Source organism: Amblyraja radiata, chromosome 2 (assembly GCF_010909765.2).
Source record: "Amblyraja radiata isolate CabotCenter1 chromosome 2, sAmbRad1.1.pri, whole genome shotgun sequence".
Taxonomy (NCBI): domain Eukaryota; kingdom Metazoa; phylum Chordata; class Chondrichthyes; order Rajiformes; family Rajidae; genus Amblyraja; species Amblyraja radiata.
Window position 1 is genome coordinate 65,156,971 of NC_045957.1, and position 17,284 is coordinate 65,174,254.

The 17,284-nt window shown below is 47.0% G+C and overlaps 1 protein-coding gene across 1 annotated transcript in view; it reads right to left on the reverse strand.

Annotated features, from left to right (window-relative positions):
- The window catches only part of adcy2 (adenylate cyclase 2), a 463,739-nt gene extending 446,936 nt beyond the window's left edge, over positions 1-16,803 (reverse strand). Inside the window, exon 1 of the mRNA XM_033048027.1 lies at positions 16,471-16,803. The gene's annotated coding sequence lies outside the window, so the exon portion shown is untranslated. The remainder of the gene's footprint in view (positions 1-16,470) is intronic.
- Positions 16,804-17,284: the final 481 nt, after the last annotated feature.

The following is a 17,284-nucleotide window of genomic DNA, read 5'->3' on the forward strand; positions in this document are numbered from 1 at the left end:
GAACAAATGTCTACAGTACTGTGAGTACCCTTAATTTGGTTTGAAAATGAATATATGGTTAGAGGTAAAAAAGCACTGCCTGCAAATGGTTGTTTGGGTTTGGGTTGAAGTAAAAAGGCACTCTCTCTCTCTCTCTCTCTCTCTCCCCTCCTCTCTCTCCCCACCTCTCTCTCTCTCCCTATCCCTCTCTCTTTCTCTCTCTCCCCCCCCCTCTCCCCTCTCCCCCTCTCCTCTCCCCCTTCTCCTCTGCCCCCCTCTCCTCTCTCCCCCCCTCCTCTCTCCCCCCCTCCCTGCTCCCCACCTCTCCCCCGCCCCTCATCTCACCCCCCTCTCAGCACACCCTCTCTCTCTCCCTCTCCCCCCTCTCTCCTCCCCCTCTCTCCTCCCCCTCTCTCCTCCCCCCTCTCCCCCCTCTCTCTCTCACTCCCCTCCTCCCCTCCATCCCCTCCCCCACCCTCCCTCCCTACCCGAAGCCCCCTCCCCTCCACACCCCCTACCCTCTTCCCTCCACCCTCCCCGCTCCCCACCTCTCCCCCTCACCCCCCCTCTCAGCACCCCCTCTCTCTCCCCCTCACTCTCACCCTCTCTCTCTCCTCCACTCCTCCCCCACCTTTCCCCCCTCACCCACCCTCCATCTTCTCCTCCTCTCCACCCCCCTCTCCCTCTTGCCCCTCTCTCTGTGTCTCTGTCTCTCTCTCTGTCTCTGCCCCTTCTCTCTCTGCCCCTTCTCTCTCTGCCCTCACTCTCTACCCCCCCCCCCCCCCTCTCTAGATGTGACTGCAAGTTGGGGGCTATGCGTCAGTAGATAGGGTGGTTATGGGGTAAAAGGAGCAAATTAATAATATTAATATAATATCAAGGGGGGTAATTAGCGTGAGTGCAGGTGGGGGGGGAGGGGATAGTTAGTGTGTGACGCTGCATGCCGCCTCCCCCCCCCCCACAACCGCACGTTGGGGGAACAGACCCAACGGGTCTGCACTTGGTCTAGTAGAAAATAAAAAACTGCACGCAATAAAGATCCAATGTGCTTTCTTAGGACTAATACACTTGTGGCTGAAATAGAACACAGGTTAATAAGACCATAAAAAGCAAACTAAGCAAAATAAGTTTATTTCTACACCCTAGGTTTTCAAACTGGTAGGCCAATTAATTTGATAGTGATAGCAATATATATATTTTTTTATTTTATAATTAGAAGGGACAATGAGGAGCAGAGAAAGCAAATCTCTTTGAACTGGAATACTCCAAGAATAGTTTGGTAATCTATATTCTAAAATAACTAAATTAAAAAGAATTATGATAAATCTATCAATCTATGGTACTACAGGTATGTGTAATCCTTGTCAGCATAATATAAAAACAACATGCAGGTGCTGAGGTGCGTTGCATTATTAATGGAAGAGCCCAAAATTATGTGATATTTGATCAGAATGTGTCTCTATTCTCCCTAAAACTAGACTGGAGGTTGATCTAGAGAACCCACCCACAAAATTCTTTAAAATAATGGAAGTTTTTGGAAAGCAGAATACTTCCATTTTCCATCAAGAACAAGGTTGAGGGAAATCAATATAATTAGATAGAAGACTTGAAAGTCACAAATACAACAGAATATACAATCTGAAGATGGATTACAGCAGAAAATAAATAGCAGCACTGTGAGGTTTAGGTTTATTATTGCCACATGTACCGAGGTACAGTGAAAATACTTTGTTTTGCATGCTGTCCGATCAGATATTATACATAAATACAATCATCAAATTCAAGTATTATAGGTAGAGCAAAGGGTAAGATACACTGTGCAGAATACAGTTCTCAGCATTGTAGCATGACATTTCCAGAAACAAAGTCCAATATCCGCAATTAGGTAATCAGACAGCCTTAGCTACGGCTCAGAAGCCTGATAACAGATAATGAGATTGCAAACGTTTTGGAATTTAGCAAATAATGACCAAAATATTTCCAATGAAAAGCAAAATTCAATAGGAGAATAAACTTGCATGATACATGAAAGCACGCCATAAGACCTATCAAGGACAAATGTGGATCCCTTACAGAGAAAGACTAATTATAATAGGTAAAAATGAAATGACAGATTAATTAAACAAATGCTTGATAACAATAGACAATAGATAATAGGTTCAGGAGTAGGCCATTTGGCCCTTTGAGCCAGCACCGCCATTCAATGTGATCACGGCTGATCACCCACAATCAGTACCCTGTTCCTGCCTTCCCCCCATATCCCTTGACACCGCTATCTTTAAGAGCCCTATCTAACTCTCTCTTGAAAGCATCTTCATGGAAGTAGACAGCATGCCTCCCAGAATTACAAGAGAACCAAAAGCCTTGTGCAAATGTGTTGCTGAAAGAAATAAGGATAAACTAGACTAAGTGGGACCCGTTGGGTCCCAGTCACATGGGAGGCCTGGTCCCCCTACACAACCCATTCTCCAAACCAATATTCCACCACTCACCCGTTCCCCCAATGCAATATTCCACCACTCACCCATAGCCCCTAACTGTGCAAGCGCGCCTCATTTCCACTCATCCCCCGCACTCCCTCCCCCTCCTCTTCATGTGTGGGAGGGGAGGGGTGGAGAGGAGGGGATGAGGAGGGGAGGGACGGGGGGGGAGGGGGGGGGGGCGAGTGTGGCAAGGGGGTGTGGGGTGTGAGAGGAGGAGGGGAGGGTGTATGTGTGTGTGGGCGGGGGAGTGTAGAGGGGGAAGAGGGTGGTGTGGGGGGAGGGGTTGTGGAGGGGAGGGGTTGTGGGGAGGGGGGTTGTGTGGGGGGGAGGGGTTGTGTGGGGGAGGGGTTGTGTGGGGGGGGTTGTGTGGAGGGGAGGGGTTGTGTGGGAGGAAGGGTTGTGTGGGGGCATGCGGTTTGTGTGGGGGAGGGGTTGTGTGGAGGGGAGGGTGTGGTGTGTTGTGTCGGGGGCAGGGGTTGTGGTGTTTGTGTGCTGGTGTGGGGCAGGGGTTGTGTGGGAGGGGGTTGTTGTGGAGGAGAGGGGTTGTGTGGGAGGAAGGGGTTGTGTGGGGGGGGTTGTGTGGAGGGGAGGGGTTGTGTGGGAGGAAGGGGTTGTGTGGGGGGGGTTGTGTGGAGGGGAGGGGTTGTGTGGGGGCAGGGGTTGTGTGGGGGAGGGGTTGTGTGGAGGGGAGGGGTTGTGTGGATGGGAAGGGTTGTGTGGAGGGGAGCGGTTTTGTTGGGTGGGGAGGGGTTGTGTGGGGGAGGAGTTGTGTGGGGGAGAGAGGTTGTGTGAGGGAGAGGTTGTATTGGGGGGAGGAGTTGTGTGGTGGGGAGGGATTGTATGGGAGCTCTCGGGCTGGGCGAGTTTCAGGCTGGGCGGCTCTCAGGCTGGGCGGCTAGGGGGCTGGGCTCTCTCACTCACGGCTTATGGACTCTCTCACTCACAGACTCTGGACTCAGCTCCGCCTCCGAGGATTTATTCTCCTCGCCCCGTTGATTGACAGCGGGTGCCGGAAGGGACGTTACCTTCATGGTGAATGACAGGCGAGAGGACCAATCTGCTGATCTCACGATTTTTAAACCTTCATAACTTTTGTAACATTCTGATCGGAACAAAACTTGGTGTGCTTGGAGCAGAGGAGAATGGCGAGTAAGGTGGCGGAAAAATCCTAGCGATATACGGTACCGTTTTTGCGCAAATTAAAAGAAACGCAAATCGGAAGAGGACTAGATAGATAGATAGATAGATAGATAGATAGATAGATAGATAGATAGATAGATAGATAGATAGGAGATATACTCCGGGAGAAATTTATGAACTTAAAAATTGATAAATTCCAAAGAACTGATGGTTTACATTCCAGTTACATTCCAAAAAGGCCAAGGAGATAACAACTGCTCTGGTTATCATCTTCCAAAACACCAGAGATCCTGGAATGATTACTGCACATCCCATTATTTAAAAAAGCAGGCAGAGAAAAAAAACCAGGAGCCAGCGACCGGTTAAACTAACATCGACATTGGAATCTATAAACAGGAACATGATCGCTAGACACATAGAAAATAGCAATATGGAAAATGGTATTGTTCAAAAGTCATTGGAAACTAAAAGAATGTAAGAATACAAATTGGATAGAAAGACACAAAACGCTGGAGTAACTCAGTGGTTCAGGCAGCTTCCCTGGAGAACATGGATAGGCGGTGTTTCAAGTCAAACCCCTTGTTCGGAATGATTGTGGGGGACGGGTAAGAAAGCTGTAAGAGGAGATAGGCAGGACAGAGCATGACCAATAATAGGTGAACACAGGTGTGGAGAATTTAGATAGGCAGGTTGTAGGACCAAGGATGGAGAGAGTTGCTGGCCAAAATGCTAGAGTTGCAATTTGTTAAGCTTGGGTTAGAAAGGTTGCGAATTGTGTATGGTGCAGGTGGAGGGGGAGGGGAGAAATCAATGCCAGGTCAGCCAGTGTTCAGAGGAGGTGCAGGGATGAAAGGGTTAGGGGGAAGGAGTGGGGGTGGAAAGAAAAGGGTGGTTCATGAGGAAAAAAGGGGGAGGGGGAAGGAGGTTGTTGTGGGTTTGTCACAATATTGGAGAATTCAACATTTATATCATTGGGTTGCAGAGGCTAATGCCCCTGTCCCACTTAGGAAACCTGAACGGAAACCTCTGGAGACTTTACGCCCCACCCAAGGTTTCCGTGCGGTTCCCAGAGGTTGCAGGTAGTGGAAGCAGGTAGGGAGACTGGCAAAAACCTCTGGGAACTTCTGGGAACCGCACGGAAAACTTGGGTGGGGCGCAAAGTCTCCAGAGGTTTCCGTTCAGGTTTCCTAAGTGGGACAGGGGCATAAGACAGCAGAGACTACATTCAAAGCAGAGATAACTGGATTTCTAGAAATTAAGAGATTCAAGGGAATTGGACAAGAAAGTGTAGTCAAGATAGTAGGTCAGCCAAGATGTTGATGAATGGCAGAGCAGACTCACGTTGCCAAATGACCAACTCCTACTCCTGTTTTTTTTTAATATTTTAAGAAAGCATGATCTGGCTCGGCCTGTAACTAGAAGATTTATTCTGTGCAATTCTTGAAGTTCAGTGCAGTTCAGTGTATTGTCACATGTACCAAGGTACAGATGAAAAGATTTGTTGCGTGCTACCCAGTCAGTGAAAAGACATTACATAATTACAATCGAGCCATTCACAGTGTACAGATACACAAGGGAATAACGTTCAGTAGTACCTATAATGGTGAACATACACCAAGATTCTGTCACCCAGAAGGAGTAATATATTACCTATCACTTAATATTGTTTTGATATTCTAGCAAAAAAAAAGTGCTTCCATGTTTACTCATTAAATAGTTCAATGAAACAACAAAAAAAATCATATTTTTTGGATACAATTTAAATTTATTTTGTCATCAAGAATAAAAGGATTGCCATCCCTTTCTTTATTGTGAGACAGCCTACAAATTAGACAGGAAGATTTTGAATGTTAGGTTATATATAAAATTTTGTTTAGTTTCAAATGCTGGTGCAGGAAACTGAGCAACGGCACAATGTCAGCATAATCTCTTGACAGTAGGCATATGTAAATTTTAACTATTCCAAGTGGTGTTATTATTTTTCAACATGCTCATTTTATTCAATGTATTTTATTTTTAATGGGGCTCAACAAGAATTATTTTTTGTATGGCATCTACAAATTCTGGATTACGGAATAGTAACACTGGGTGGAACCAGGATAATCTAATCAAGATGGATGCAATTGTTCACCCTGAAGAAAAAGGAGTCCAAACTCTAGAAGGAGCCTGTTTCACTCGACTTTGAATTCTGTATAGCCAATGAAAGGATATTTTCAGCAAAAAAGTGTATTATATTTGTGAAAACATTCCTGCAGAAATGCTGATTCTAAAGTGTGCTGAAAACCTTCAAATATTCTGCAGCTCCAGCTGGGTCCCTGGCTGGTTGTTATACAGTAACCATTGGTACGACAATGTATTTATCACTGTTAGCAAATTTGCAGATCACACCAAAATTGGCAATATAGTGGACAGTGAGAAAAGATGTGCTAGTTTACAAAAAAAACAAGGAATGCAAATGAAATTTTAACTCCAATAGGTGTGAGGTATTGCACTATGGTATGTAGCACGGGGATGGCATTGGGCTCGGCAGTGACCACAACATCAATCACAGTGGGGGGGGGATCTCACACAATTTATTTTATTTACAGTGGTAAGTCCAAGACTAAACTGCACGGGGGTGTAATCCCTTGCCGTCAGGGTGCATGTGCGGTGACACTGGCAATCTCGGACTTGCCCCACAGCTCAGTCCTGGTCTTGAAGGAGGCGGCGTGGTAATCTCAGGTTCATCCATGTAGTTCACCATTGCGCCAAGGCCGTCTCAGGTTTTTCCTTGCGGCTCAACTTTGGGGCTTGAAGATGCAACGTGGGCAGTGTCTGGATTATCGTGGTGGCTCAGTCTTTGCCTCTGTGCAGTCCCATTTTGTCCATGGGCAGCAAGAGGCACTGGCATCTCAGGCTTGCCCCAGCCACTCAGTCTTAGTCTCAGTAGAGCCACTGATTGTCTTGGGCAGCTCAGTCTTTACCACACAGTTGCGCTGGTGGTCTCAGGATTGGATCAGTGGCTCAGACCTCCTAAAACTAGCGATAAGGGAACACAGCTAGCGAGAGGCTCCCCTCTTCTCACTGCAATGCCTGGGTTTTAGGAGTAGGCTGATGAAGTTCAGGAGGGCCAATGCAATATCAGCTGTTGCTAGTGATGCTGGGAATTGGCCTCTTCTAGCCCGTCAGCCATCAGGATCAGTTTAGTTTAGTTTAGTATTATCAAGTGTTCCGAAGTACAATGAAAAACATTTTGTTGCGTGCTATCTAGTCAGTGATGAGACTATACATGATTACAATCAAGCCATGTGTCAAGTGGACAGTGTGGTGAAAGTGTTTGGCACACTTGCCTTCAATGGAAACAATTGAGTACAAAAGTAAAAATATCATGATGCAGCTGCACAGTCATTGCCGAGACCACATTTGGAATACTGTGCACCGATCAGGCCACCTATCTATAGTAAAAATGTAATTAAGTTGGAAAGGGAGCAGAAGAGATTCACCAGAATATTACCTGGGCTGGCCATGCATTATAGGGAGAGGTTGGATAGGATGGCACGTTTTTCTATGAGGCTGAGGGGGTGACCTTATTGAGATGTACAAGATCATGAGAGACATGGATAAAGTGAACACTCATAGCCTTTTTTCCCCCAGGATAAATGTTCCTAAAACTAGAGGACATAGGTTTAAGAGAGAGATTTAAGAGGCACATCAGAGCCAACTTGCAGGAGTAGGTGCAGGAGTAGGTCATTCTTGGTGAACGGCTGCTAGCAGCAGCCGTCCGTCTTAAATTCGTTTTTTTTTTTAGTTTTTAGTGAGTCCTGTTTTTTTGTTTGTAGGGGATATGGTCTTTTAATGTGGGGGGGTAGGTGTTACTTTATTTATAGGTCCCTACCTGGTCGGTGTGGCAGCCTTTTTTCCGGGCTGCCCGTCGACCCGTCGTCGTGGCCTACCAGCGGGCTTGGAGCGCCGTTTCTTGGCGGGAACCACCCAGCACCTCGGCCTGCGTGGCGGCACTGCATTGGAGCGCTGGAGCGCTGGAGCGGAGCGGAGCGGGCGATGCCTTGCCTGGGTCGCCGCGCTGGAGCTCTGGCGAGCTGGACCGCCGTGAGCAACATCTCCGGGCTGCGGGTTTGCGGAGCGGAGAGGCGGCGTGCGGAGAGACGGCGTGCGTAGAGGCGGCAAGGCGGCAGTGAGGAGAGCGGGCGCCGACTTTTTCATCTGGAGCCTAGGAGCGCCAAACCGACGCGGCCTTGTCGGCTTCGGCAGCCGCGGGCTCCAACCAAGAAGCGGCCGTTCCAAGTGGCCCAGCCGCCGAAAGGACTCTCCCGACGCCGGGGCAAGACCACCTGGTGAGAACGGCCAGGGACATTGGGCCTCCGTAGAGGCAATTGCGGTGGCCCCAATAGGCCTGACTTTGGGGTGAACATGGGGTGGGGACTGGACATTGTGCCTTCCTCCACAGTGCTATCCACTGTGGGGGGATGATTTTTTTTTTGTCTAACTGTAGTCTTGTAGGTCTGTGTCCAAGATGGCTGCCATGAAGAGAGAGTGGACGCTGGCACGATTTGGTTGCCGCTGCTCTCTCTTCACACTGTGTTTTTGATTTTCTGTTTTTGGATTGAATTCTGTTTTTAATTTGTGTCATTGTGATGTCTTTAATTACTTGTTTTACTCCGATTATATGTTTTTATTCCGATTACTATGTAAGGTGTCCTTGAGATGTATGAAAGGCGCCCATTAAATAAAATTTATTATTATTATTATTATTAACTTTTTCACTGCGAGAGTATTCCATATCTGGAATTAGCTACCAGAGGAAGCTATAAAGTAGATACAATTGTGACTTTTAAACAATCGGGGAGGAACGGTTTTGAGGGTTACGGGCCAAATGCAGACAAATGGGACTAGGCCAATATGCTGAATGCTGGGGCCGCAAAGCGTTTTTGAAAGTGGGGGGAGCTGAGCGATCACTGATCACCGGCCTCAATTATATGTATGTGTGTGTGTGTGTGTGTGTGTGTGTGTGTGTGTGTGTGTGTGTGTGTGTGTGTGTGTGTGTGTGTGTGTGTGTGTGTGTGTGTGTGTGTGTGTGTGTGTGGTGGGGGGTGGGGGATGCCTCGTCCTCACCCAGCGTCCCGTGTGCATATTCGGAGCCAGCAAGTGTGTATCCAGCCTTTGCCACCCTGCAGCCGACAAGGGGGTCTGGCGCCGGCACGGTGTCTGGAGCAGTGGGCAGGTGTCTGGCGTCGAGTGTGTGGCCGGCATCGTGGATCCCAGTCTGGGATAGAGGGGAGAGGCGGTCGGGAGCACTCGGGGGAGGTTGGGGATCGTTCCCGATCTGTAGGGCAGGTATCTGGGTGAGAGGATGTGTTGGGTACCAGGACTCCGGCTCTGGGACACGGGTGGGCAGGATGCTCCCTATCTGAAGGTCAGCGGTCTGCGACAATGTCTCGGGTAGCGATAACGGCGAAGCTGCGAGTGACTGTGAACGGGTCTCCCAATCCTCAACATGAAGCAATCATGTACAATAACACCAAACAGTGGCCTCGCTAGACTGCGGGCAATCGGTTGATCATTAATGATTCCATCGATAACTTGCTCGTTGCCAATTTATAAGGCAGCTCCTCAAGCGGGAATATGTTGCACCTCCCAAACCACGAGTTATTCTTGGTTTTCTCAATCGTTCTTGGATTGTCGGTGATGCAAAATAAAAACATACGTTTGAGTGAATGAATTGCTCCTTTACAGGGACGGAAATCACTTTTAAAACATGGGGGGGGGGGGGGGTTACAATGAGGCCTGACATCTATGACAGGGGTCGGCAACCTACGGCCCATGGGTCGGATCCAGCCCGTAACCCAAAATCATCTGGCCCGCAGGCGTATTTATTTTCAAAACACGGGGAGGCAGGTTCCCCCGACCCGTCCCCGTCCCCCCCAGGATTTCCTCCCTGTGCGCTTTGTGCGAGCGGTGGCGGCTGCAGTACGGAATGTCAATGGATGACCACTGTAAACTAGAAGCTGTTGTTCGTGCAGCGATTAGACGGCAGCAGAGGTCAGCATCCAACGGAACTTTTGTCTGATCAAACCCTCCCTATAATATCACCCAGATACGCATCACTCCCGTAGACACAAAATGCTGGAGTAACTCAGCGGGACAGGCTGGAGAGAAGTCAGCTGGTAACGTTTCAGGTCGAGACCCTTCCTGTAGGGTGAGGTATTCCAGCATTTTGTGTCTACCTTCGATTTAAACCAGCATTTGCAGTTCTTTCCTACACATATCTGTCCGGCCCGCTTTGGTCTTTAGACGACAGCCTTTTAAACTTTAGAGATGCAGCGCAGCAACAGGCCGTTCGGCCCACCAAGTCTGCGCCGACCAGCGATCACCCCGTACCGTAGCCAAAAAAGTGGGGGGGGCTGCAGCCTACCCCAGCCCCACCCCGGTTCCGCTATCCATGGAATGGATCAGCAGGGACAAGGAGCAGAAAATAACCCATTTCAGTGCGTTACAGCTCTATAACTATATCTGTGGTACCGTTATATAAAGAATTTATAACATAATATAAATGTTTGCATTGAACATTAAATTTGGTAATATTTCTTTCATTCTTCTGCTACTACTTGTTGCTTAATTTATTTCTGTCTAAACCCCATGTACTGCGTTTGATATGTTAACTACTAAAAAGAAACTACACATTCACTTGAATTAATTGTTATACACAAGTTCCATTAAACTCTGAATGAAAATGGTACTTTAAAGCACTAACGCCCACACATTACATATGAACACTCAAATCTGTCAATAACCATGTAGCAGGAGAACCAAAACTAAACTGCCCAGTCACAGGTACTATACATTGCTAAAGACAAATACTCAATTTGATCTAAAATTATTGCATATCACAGAGGTTACTGGTTATGTATTCAAATAAATAGTTGGATTATAGTACATTTAAATATTTATAAAGCATTTTTAGCTTAATTGTTTGTTATATGGGATCTGTGAGAATTTAATTAATTTTACAATTAGAAATGATTATGGAAAGTTTTACAACATATTCAAGATTTAATATCAAGATTCAATTTAATTGTCACATGTACCAATTAAGGAACAGTGAAATTTGAGTTACCATACTGCCATACTAAGTAAAAAGCAAAAATACACCCAGCACATAAAATAAAGTTTAACATAAACATCCACCACAGTGGAATCCACATTCCTCACTGTGGTAGAAGGCAATAAAGTTCAGTCATCTTCCTCCTTTGTTCACCAGTGGCCGGGGCCTTTGAACAGGGCCATTGCCCACAATCCGATTTTCAAGGCCTCTCGTCGGGATGATCGAAACTCCGGCGTTGACACTCTGCAGCTTGGAGCTCCCGAGTCGGCCGCTTCTTACTGGGGACCGCTGTTTCATGGTGTTAAAGTCCACAGGCCCCGCGGTCGGAGCTCCAACACTGGCGATCCTTGGCAAAAGATCCCAAGCTCTGTGATGGTAAGACCGTGCCGTACCTATGGCTTGAAGCTCCGGGCCGATCTCCAGGAAAGGCCGCACCACTCCACGAGGTTGGCCGCAAAGGGGGGGGGGGGGGGGTGGGGGAGATGAGACACAGAGAAAAATTGCATCTCCATCGAGGTAAGTGACTGGAAAAGGTTTCCCCCCGATCCCCACACCCCCCACATAAAACATACCAAGGGACATTAAAACAAACATTCAAGACATACTTAAAATAATAAAAACAGAGAAGGGACAAGACAAACTGCTTGCGAGGCGACCATTACGGGCGCCACCCGGTGGTATTGGTGCAGCTAGTAGAGCTGCTCTTAAATTGATGGAGTTTGGGGGAACATAAAATGGGATTATTGTAAATGGGGGCTTGGTGGTTAGTGTGAGCTTGCTGGGCTGAAGGGCCGGTTTCAGTGATGTTATGACAACCAGGAGAATATTGAATTATGTTATCATTTCAATTATTTGTTTAAATGTCCTATAAAATGTATAACATTTTCATTAAACATTTAGTGGGAAAATATCCAAATTACACTGATTCGACATAAATAAAGTTGATTTTTTTCACATGTTTGTTCCCTGTGATCATTTTCTGAACCAGAATAAATAATCTTTCCCTATTCATAGTCTTCATAAGTATTATTAAGTCCCCTGCCTTCTTAATTGCAATTGAAATAGCCTCAATATTCAATGCTTTTCATCTATGCAATGTCTCATTTCTGTGTTAACCTGTCGAACCTGCACATTCTATATTAACACCCGAGGCTGTACACATAACCGGGAAAAGTAACTAACTGACCACAGAACTATTGACAACATCAGTTTGGCATGGTTAGAGTCTGTGTATGCAGTTTTAATTGCAGTTGCCATGTTACAGGAAAACAATGAGATAATTGTAGTTATTAAGGCTACATTGATAGAGAATGTTGGAATGAAAGAAGCTGAGTTTATATTTATTTACAATCACACAATAACACTTTATAAGCCAAGTATGTTTTGCAACATACGAGGAATTTATTTACCAAGTCAGTCATACAAATAAAAAGCAACGGAACACACAAAATACATTTTAACATAAACATCCACCACAGTGCCCCCTCCGCATTCCTCACTGTGATGGTAGGCAAAAAAAAAGTTCAAATCTCTTCCCCTAGCTCTCCCGCAGTCGGGGGCCTCGAGCCCTAAGTTGACGGGATGATCTTGACTCCCATGTAGCCAGCAGCGTTTGGGCCCTCCGCATCGAAGTGATCCGCTCCTGCATCGGGGAGATGTCAGCTCCCCCGCGCCGGTCGATCGGACCCCGCGTCAGGGCTGGTCGAGCCTCTGCGTCATTGGAGCTTCCCGACTCGGCGAGCTCCCGAGACTGCGAGCTCTTGATGGTAAGTTCGCAGGCCACGGTTGGAGCGATCCCAGGCAAGGGTTCGGCACTGACATAAGTCCACACCCCGCGGTGAGGCGCAAAGTCAGTCCAAGGAGGCCTCCAACTACATCGATGGTGGGCCGCAGAGCGCCCGGAGATGCAATCCGAAAATTAAATCGCATCTCCGGCAAGGTAATAAACTGATAAAAAAATAGTTTCCCCCGACCTCTCCCCCTCCCCCCACATAAAGCAAACCGGAGAACATTTGCACAGACTTTTAACACTCACTAAAAATTTAAAAAAGACGAAAAAACACAGACTGTTGGCTGGGTTGCCAATCGTGCGGCGTCCCTGGTGGTATCTAATATGTATAAATGAATTGGAGACCTAATCAGGCATATTTTTCTGAGGTCATTAATCACAGGGTATAAATTAAATGGATTGGTAGAAGGATCAGAGGGGATTTCACCCAAATTCTGGCAGGGTTCTGGAACTGAATACGTCAACACAGTTAAAAAGGTACTTGAAGGCTCACCCAAAGCTCACAAGCCCAGAGTCGGGAAGTGGGGTGGCTCAATCTATTCCAGCCAGGGCCAAATAGCATTGTTCCTGGGCTTTAATGATTTTTTGATTCTTGCCTCATAAGCATGGAAATAATCAAGTCAATTTAATTTACTGCAAACTTCATTATCCTTCTAAAGACCTGCAAAAATTGCTTTGGAAGAAATAGATTGAAGAGGATGTGTGTGTGTGTGTGTGTGTGTGTGTGTGTGTAGGTATGAGAGACATAGTTGAAATGAAGCAGGGCAAACTCCCTCATTGATGACTCAGAAAATAAGCTAAACTGTCAGCCATTAAAACAGCAAAATGTCCATGCTTCGAAAGTATCAATATTATATTTAAAGCTTTCTGATGCAAGAATGTTTTAATCAGGCAAAACATTTTAAGGCGACTGAGTTTCGAGTAATCTCTGCTCGAAAAAAAATAAATGCACAGCTATCTTTGACTGATTTATAGAAGTCTATAAAAGCTCTAGCATTTCAAGTTGTTTTACACTTCTTAAAGGTTCAGCAACGGTAAATTAATGTTAGAAACAAAGAACTGCAGATACTGGTTAACAGACAAAAGGACACACAGTGCTGGAGTAAAGCAGCAGGTCAGGCAGCATCTGAGGAGTTACTGCAGCACATTGCGTTCTTTTGTGTTCATTCACCATTCAGATTGGCATCTGATATTACAAAAAAAAACTTGCCAATTTCAGTGCTCAGAAAGCTCCCATATAAAGTAACTGCGTACTTTACAAGTCGCACAGTAAAACACACCGGAACAGACCTGCTAAAATTGGAGTTATTAATAGAATTTCATACAAACTTGCAATGTTTTATTAATAGATGCCGAACAGTTTCAAGGACTTATGATGTTCCTTTCTTCTTCCAAGGAAAGAGGTTATAGCTGTCATAAATAAAACAAGCCATGCGACTAATTTCACACAAACATACATGAGAGCAGATGACTCCTGGGAATACTTTAAATTACATTCATGTTGAAAAAGTATGTGCATTGACGTGTAATATTAGAGAATATAAACATGTACACCACATTGATTCGCCCATGTGCTAACAGCTGAGATTTTGTCAATATGCCATTTGGCAAAGAAAACTGATTATCAACTGATTATCAATTATCAGAGGAATGGGTGGGAAAGTTAAATATTTGATGATCTCTGGTCTTACTGATTGCAGAACAGGCTGCGCGGACGCAGTACCTATCTATTCCTGCTCAAATCGTTTATGTCCTTCGAAACAAAACAGTGATTTTCTGACTAGTGCAAAGATTCAAACTCAAAAATAATTCATACAACGTTAGCTTCGGGCATTGCGAAGTTATAAAGTAAATATTTATTGGTCCTGGTCGAAAATCGACAAAGTTAACAGTTCACAATAGGGAGAAAAATGACACTCGCGATATTAGCTTCATGTTTGGGTGTCCGCGCTTCCAGATAAGAAACTTCTGAGCGTGGATTGTGTTTGGGACTCGCTATCATTCCATGCAAGTTTGTATCATTGTGCAGCACACTAAACCCAGATAAATCATTCTGCAAAATACCGCGAATCCTACCTGGTCCGTAAACTCAACTCAACATACAGACTCTTTTGGCATGAAGGTTATGTTTTTAATGCGTCCTTAATTTCGGAATCTATCTTCTTCGCATGTATCGACTAACTCAACGCATCATTCTGTGCACATAATCCCGAAATCATTTATCGCAATGACCATCCATATTCTCAACAATTCTCAATCCCCCGCCGCAGTAAATGGCAAAAGGTACCTTGCAATCAGATTTAACTTTTGCTGGTTTAATTTGGTGATAGCATCCTTACACAAATGTAATCGGACCAAGTGTCTATATGGAATTGCGTGGGGGGGCGCTACAGTTAAAATGGATATACGCGAGATTGCGGAGCATCTGTGCAGCTGTGGAGCGGGTCAGCACACCACGATGCTGTGGTTTAATGCTCTCCGTTTTAGGGTACTGGGTTCGATCCTAACATCGGGCTCTGTCTGTGTGAAGTCTGAACGTTTCACACCGTGAAGAAGGGTCTCGACCCGAAACATCATAAATTCCTATTTCTCCAGAGATACTGTCTGACCCATTGAGTTTCTCCAGCTGTTGTGCCTATCTCCCAGTGAGCGCCCTGCTTTTCTCCCGGCGCTGCGTTTTCCTCCCAATTCTTAAGAGACCTGACAGGTTATTTCACCATTGTAAATTATCTCTTCATAAATATGGATAGGACAAAAAAACGGGGGTTGTGGACAGGTTGAGAAAGGATGTACAGGCCATTGGGATTGGCGGGTCTCTTCTGGCAGCTAGCATGGGAACTGGTGGGCCGAACAAGCCTATCTATGCGTCGTTGGAGCAGCGGTTCAATGCGAGGGAAATAATTCAGATGGGAATGTGTAGAGGTGTTTGGGTAGTAGTGTGAAGGGTGCAGGTGGGAGGGATATGGGGAGGGGGTACCCGGTGGGAGAGAAATTGAGATAATGTGCAAGGGGTGGGGAATACGTGGGGATCGAGAAAGGAAAAGATGTTCAACTGGCAGGGTTGATGACAGATAAGGGGAAAGGGAAGGGCATAAAAAGAGCTTAATGTGGGAGGTACAGAAGGTGGGTGGGAGTGAGGAAAGGGAAGAAGCGATCCGTGGGCGAAAGGGGTTAAAATAATGTCGAGGGATGAAAGTCCGTCATTTTGATAAATGATAGGAGCAGAATTCGGCCATTCGGCCCATCAAATCTACTCCACCATTCAAACATGGTTGATCTATCTTTCCCTCTTAACCTCAATGTGCTTGCCCGGAGACACAAGAGGCTGCAGAATTAAGTAAAAACCAGTGCTGGATGAACTCAGCGGGTCAGGGAGCATCTCTTGAGGGAATTGACAGCCGTCGTTTCGGGTCGGGATCCTTCTTCAAAGCGACGGTAGAAAACTGGTAGAAAGCGGTGAAATAATTTGCCTGGACCGGTCAACGTGTATCTAAGGCAGTCAATCAATGAATGGATTTATAAGCGCAAAGATAGTCAGGCTGTAGAATCTACAATGTGGAATCGTGGACTGGGAAAGAGTTGACAATGGATAAATCACAAAGAAGCCAGCGCCATTCAGTACTTCAGACAGCAGTCACCCGGCGAGCGCTGGGACCGCTCCGCTCGATCTGCAGCCCCGCTGTCCCTGGGACCCTGTGTCCAGGAGACCTCCTCAGGCTGGGCGAGCCTGGGTATTTCTCCCTTGGGAACACGTCCAATTGTGCACACAAGTCAAATATTCGGTTGTCTTTTCCACGGGCAAACTATGAGTGACAGTGGATAAATGTTACTGCTATCAAAGTGTCCAGCTCCCGCGCAACCGCCAAGAGAAAGCATTTGTTGTAAACCGTTTTAACTTCCCACAAAGGGTGCAGTTTGCAGTAAATATGTATTTCAGTTCATACTGATCCCTGGCCGTGAGAAAGCATTGCGTTACTCACCGGTTATGCTCGGAGTGAGCGCGTTATCTATCCCCTCGGCTGCGCTGGGCTTGCGCGGTGTGGAGTTGTGCTGGTGGCAGGATCTTTGCTGGTGCCCATCGTGGGGGGGATATCCTGCTGCCAAGACGCCTCTAGCTCATCCTCTCCTGTCCGCGCTACACCCACAATTACAACCCCTTCGCGCCTCTGGTGGGTGCGCTGCTCATCTGGCAAGTGTGTTGATGAAGTCTTCACTTCCTTGCACCAGCCCGGCTTGCGTGTGGTGACAGGCGCAGCCGGTTCGCCTTTTCCACACAGAGGGCGCCTTGTCAATGTGACTGGCAGCGGCGTCTCTGGCTCCCACACCGCGGCAGCCGAGGCATTCACACTCTGCCTTTGGCTTATGGCAGAGGCAGCTCTTCAGCGAGTTGGTGAGAGGCGGAGCTCACCCCGTGGCCACCGACCGGCCCCCAATCACACGTGGGCACGAACCGGCTCCATCACGCCCGACCATCAAACCCCCCCCCCCCCCCGCCGCAACTCATTTACACGTGGCCACCGACCTGATCTCTCCCCCTCCCCCCGAGCAATACACCTGGGCACCAACTGCTTTCCCCCCCCACACATGGCCATCGACTGATTCCCCTCCCCATCGCACCTGGCCACCAACTACCCCACCCATCACAGCCGACCAATTCCCCCCCTCCCCCCTCCTCCATTTACACGTGGCCACCGACCTGATCTCTCCCCCCTCCCCCGAGCAATACACCTGGGCACCAACTACTCCCCCCCCCCCACACACACATGGCCACCAACTGATTCCCCTCCCCATCAC